The sequence below is a fragment of the Clytia hemisphaerica genome, unplaced genomic scaffold (assembly GCF_902728285.1).
Source record: "Clytia hemisphaerica strain Z4C2 unplaced genomic scaffold, Clytia hemisphaerica genome assembly, whole genome shotgun sequence".
NCBI lineage: Eukaryota > Metazoa > Cnidaria > Hydrozoa > Leptothecata > Clytiidae > Clytia > Clytia hemisphaerica.
The window spans coordinates 111,905-117,904 of record NW_027103486.1 but is presented as its reverse complement, the minus strand read 5'-3'; positions in this window follow the sequence as shown (position 1 = coordinate 117,904).

Below are 6,000 nucleotides of genomic sequence, written 5' to 3'. Positions count from 1 at the left end.
GCTTATCTTCTGATAACACCATTTACAATGCATTATCTTTATACTCGACACGTTCTAAAGCAAATCGTTCTTAAAATTAACTTTCTAATATCACTAGCCCTTATATTCCTCGACTTCTAAAATATCTTGGAAAGCAATTTCCAAATCACTTAAAAATATAAAGCAATATTGAGGCAGCTTTCGAAATTAAGGTACTAAATAATAGAATAACAAGAGAGAACGGAAGAACATATCACACTTTCTTGAAGGGTTTGTGCGACTACTGCTTTAAATACTGAGGAAATTGTCTGTTTTAAATTCATCATTCATATTTGAGAACTTGATGGATTCAACAGTCACACAAAATGTACCATTTAATCGTCTCTGAACCTAATAGTACCGACCTCGCCATTATTCAATGATCCGGTTCATCGAACGAATCTTAGCTTACTTCGGGTCTCTATTACTAAAACTCTCCAAAACTCAAAATATCACTATCCCTCCTTAGGCGTCTATAATATGGTCAGAACATTTGGCAAAAATAAAATTTCCGTGCAAAATTTAAAAAACCGCAATTAGTGGAAGCCATTATACTCCTCCCAAATCGAAATATCCGATTAAATAAAATAGAAAGCCTGAAGATGTCATTCTCGCCCGAATTTTGAAAAAGGAATGCCACAATATTTGACCATGATTGTGAGAAATGGTGAGACGATGAATTTCCTGTGAATGTACTATTCGAATCACTAAATTATTGATCAGATGTTCATGATACCCTGTAAATTTCCATCCGTCTTATTAAACACCAAAGGGTTTCAAGTCAAGTATCACTACAACAAACCCTTTGATAACATTTCTCATTCGGATACGTGTACATCATAAGCATGAAACAAAATGGTAAAGTGCGTCACTCAGTTGGCTACAAGTCTATCATTAGAAAGGAACTCTTCTCTTGAGTACCTACTTAACAAATTTGTTTTGATTTTTAAAGAGAGTCAAGTACAAGTATTCGCCTTACTGATACCAATATCCCGAAGATAAGAAACAAAAGTCTTTTCTTGCTTTTGATCAGCTCTATCGTCACCTTATCTCGATAACAAGTCATTTTGCGGACGCTCTAACATTTTGAAATGTAAAGAGACTCATTTGTTTCAAGTGTTATGGGTAGGATTTATATGTGATAACATCATAAAAGATCCGAGTAAAAAAATTCTTTGAAAAACATTTATCAGAGTGTTGTAAGTTGTAAGCTAACCTTATCGCTTTAAAAATACCACACATTTTTTGGCGTATTGAATTTGAACAATAAAAACCTCAAAGGCTAGGGATGACAATTTTAGTAAAAGAGTTTATAACCTTGAGATTATTTTCAGTCATCCAAAAGTAATTTCTGGATCTTATTTATATAAATGGAGCATCGCTGAAATCTTCAAAATCGTTTCAAGCCTCAAAATGTTCTTAAAGTGTTCTAATTTTCAGCATTTCTTGAGCATTCTGGTCTTGAAGCCTTATAAGTCTTATTGTAATACTAAAAAAAACGTGTACTCTGGATCGCGAGAACCTTGCTGCCTGAAAAAGGACATCGCTCAATCGTGGATACTATAACCTTGGCACAGGTGATATGAAAATCAAGAATCAAACCTTTTTCACCAAAAAGCTGTTGCATCAATAGGAAAAATGTCTTTAAATCCTTTTGAGGTTTTCACGGAAAAATAGTGTCGAACATTGAGGTTGAAATCTTTTGACCGCAAAACTCAAACATTGCCACTCAAAAGACCGAAATAAAACATTTCTGTAAGACAGACTTCGAAAAATAAAATAAAAACCTATGGTTAGGTCGGATTTACAGAAAGGTCAAAGCAAAACTCCAAACGTTCTCCAAAAAAGAAAAGCCCTCAAGCCTAAAGGATTTTTTGATGAATATAATATGATGAACCTTTATTAAATTCTCGAATCATGCAACAACCAGCAACAAAATATAGGAAACTTGCAAAAAGAAAACTTAAAAGTAACCACTATTTTGTTTGTAATATCAAGGTCCCCCCTTAAAAGCAAAGGACATTCCAACATCAACACGGATGGTACTAATTCTCAGAAATCAAAGAGCTTTAGTGAACATAAACAGAAGCTTTCTTTTGTTTTAAGTTGACCAGTAAAGTATCACACAAAAATCATTTACACGAGTCCCAAATGTGAAAAGCCACTATGAATTTGATACAAGAAAAATGAAAAAGATCATCCACAGAAATATTTGCAACATTACACTCTTTTTAGCGTCTCATTTACAAGTAGAAAGAAAGAAAAGAAAAGGTCAAGAGAGCTTTACACCGTGAGATCATTTATAGTCGTTTACAGAAGACTTTACTTACCAAACTAAAGAGTGAAAAAGAAAATGTACTCCTGAATGAGTAGATGTTTTCTCCAATCTCGGCAAACCATTGTTTCGACAAAGAATTCCAGAAGAACAGGGAAGATGATGAAACAATCATTGAAAGTGAAACTCTCTCTCTTCTTCAATCTTCAAAGAACCTAGAGTTTTCTTCGAATAACCCAAGCTGTATGCATCATCGTTCATGTTCGAAATTACAGAAGAATTCAATGAGGTCCAATTTACAAAGAAGGTAGTGAAGTATCCGAGAAAACCTCAATACAGCCTTGAGTACACACTAGTTGAAAACGATGAGTAGTAAATTGATCTTATGTCAATGGTTGACACATGCTTAACCTTTACATACTACACAAGTGTAACACAAACTCCTCACTCAAACAAGTCGCTCGCCCAATCAAGAAAGTGGTTAGTAAGAAACAAACTCTTCTCTAAAAGATAAAACATATTGTGCTAAAAGCGCAATAGTTCTCCTATAAAAAGAAACAGAAACACGAAAAAACCTTATCCGCATCCTAGAACCTGCAGCATCACACAGAGAGGTTTCTGCTTACTAATTTCGAAATCAGAGGTTTAATTAAGGTTAAATAATTCATGTTGTTAGCCAAAGTGCCCCTTTGGGAACTTTAGTCTGCGAAGTATCTCTCGAGTAAACGCAGTCAATAAAACGGACAATCAACACAACACTTGTGACTATAAGAAGGAGATAAGAACCGCCGAGAGTTGTACAATTGTGGCAACACTTCAGTGTTAGAACTAGTAGTAGGCCACATAACACATAAAATCCACAACGTTTAGTGCAATATTGAGCGAGATAGCATCTAATGTTTACAGCATGTTATGTGAAAATGGATGACGATGATTGGAATAAGTGTGAAGGTCAACCGACACTTCATCATCATGTAAGAGACAGACTGTAAGAACTCTTGTCAAAAGTGGATAATACTGTAAGCTTATATGAAACATAAAATCAGCGTTCCTTATCTCATGATACATTTCAACGTTTTTTATCTGAATCACTACAGTTAAGGCTTGTCTTTCAATACCTTACCAATCCCTTAAACCTTTTGATATTAGCAGCTTTCAAGCCTCACGTTAAAAATTATTACATGCTCTATTTCCATCGCACCGGGTTCCGTCTGATTCCCTTCTTCCCTTCGAAAATTAATCGACGAAAGGTTTACCATCTCAACACCCACTACAATATAAAAAACATTAACAGAAAAATATCAATCTGACCATCAACTAATAGTCACAAGATGCAAAACCATAATGAAAAGACTCATCCACATCTCACGAAAGAAAATGTGTTTGAAAAATAATAACACTAGAGAGTTAGCTAGGGGGAGAACATCATGAGACGACAGTACATAGCATAAGAAATTGTTTTAATCCCCTTAACATTTAACACGCTTATACTTCGACCCCAATAGGCTCATGAGCACTTTTAATATCAAAAACCAATGAATTATGAAACGAATGTAAACGACAGACCGACGGGTCTGTGAAATCTTTCATACTTTTTATAAGCACAAAACATTTTACTTGTACTGTTTTTTAAATACGAGGTAAAGCCTACCAATCTTCAAAAGTTGGCAACGATGTTGACTTTTCCTTGACAAAACATATGAAACATATTTGAAATTTTTCACAGAGGCTTCAGTTCTTCAGTTCTCTTAATTGTCATTTTATTGTCAAGTCTTCTTTCAAAAGTGTTCGCATAGAAGTTGCAGTGTTCCTACGAAAAGTTAAGAAACTCAAGAGGAAAGACGGGAAGAAGCAGTTTTTCGCGACACAGCTTGTCTACAATCCACAAGGACGCTTCACGATATTAAAGAATTGTTTTCCGACCTCACCATAGCCAAAGGAAATAATCGAAGCCATTCCAATACGAAGGTTTCGGCCATTTCTTAATTGATTCTTCTGTATCAATACCTTTTCTTAGGTTATGTCCGACGTCAAAACGCTCACGACTCTACAGGATATTTTGTTTACCGTTTCATAGAAATCCAAAGAACTTTTGAAACGCAATACTTATTAAATTTAAGTCTTAATAAAATGTTTAAAACCTTGGGAAAGTAATCTTCTAACTCTATTTTGAAAATTGATCGTATTTAGAGCTTAAGAGTATGTAACTGAATGATAACACTTATAATTCTAAAAACATCTGCTATTACTGTCTCTCTATTCAAATCATACATAAGCTGAACTTCCATCAACCCTAGCAACCCAAAAATCAAGACCAAAGCTCTACAAGATAGTTGCTTTGGAAACCAGTTTGTCCTACCAGAATGAAAAGGAAGAGCCAAACTATATTATTCTCGCGGACACCGACACGACTAAACAAATCAATGGTAAATCCTTCTGGACACGTGCATCAAAGTTAGAATGTGATAGCTTTTTTGTCTCAGACATGAGGTAGAGACTGCTATTAAGTGCTTCGGTGCACTCCCTCATAGTCAAAAGTAGTATCATCGAGGAAGCTCTCAAAAATTACAGATTAACAAAACACAACATGACACAACAAACATATGAAGGAGCAATATGTAACACAGAAGATAAATTACCAACATATCTATTATGATCAGATTACAAGTGATTAACAAACAAAGGAGTAATTTGCTTTAATGACTACTTTACCTTATCTCAACAACAGACAGGTTACCACGAGCGAAGCCTGGAGGAAACTTGTTGCAAGGATTGGACTCCATAATAAGGACAACAATAATTCTTTCTTACTAAAGCCCGAGTTGCAGAAACATGTGGACCTATTTAGCCAGTATAAAAGTTAGTGTTACGTAGCCTTGAACTGATATTAGCGAGTTTATGTATTTGCACTTTTAAGGACGGTAGAGTGACTGAAGCGATTTGGAATAACCCGCAGTTCTGATCCGCAAAATCGAGGACGGTAAAAGTGCTGATTTATTGTTCTCCTCAGATGGTCTAGCCTATATCTATCCCAACACGCGGGTTTTGATCACTTTGAACGATGTCGAGGAAAAATCCGTGGTCGCTGAAAACACACATACATAAACTTGGTATTATCTGATATTTGCCTGTTTTTTACAGGATCTATTGGAAAAACTCCAAGAACTTTAAGTCGAAAGAAGTGATTACCAATTATGAACACACTTCAACAAATCTTCTGGCTTGTTTGTTTGTTTAATACATTGGTTAAGCGCATGTGAAGATAATATGTTTTCTATTCTAGTTGAACAAGAAGTTATCAAAAGGATTGTAAGAGGTAATTATGTCTGTGATTAAGATCATTAAAATAGAATATAAAGAGATCATTAAATGGGATTAATAAACGAATTAGATTAGATTAGAATTCAAATATACACAAGATATGTGAAACATAGGATCACCCCTTTAAATTGTGTTGGAACAATAAGTATACATGGCTTTAAGTCTATATCCCCTACATGCCTCAATGCTTTTTCACCGAAAAGAAAATCATCAGATTAGACACACAAGACTTCTGCAGGTGTTTAGGCAATCATAAAAAAAGACACACAACCATTATTTATAAGCATAGCCATTCTTCTTAGTCACCCTTCTTTTTCGAGATTCGAACCGTTTAAAAAGGAATCGTTTCACTGCCTTATTTTATCATCGACTACCAACATATAAAC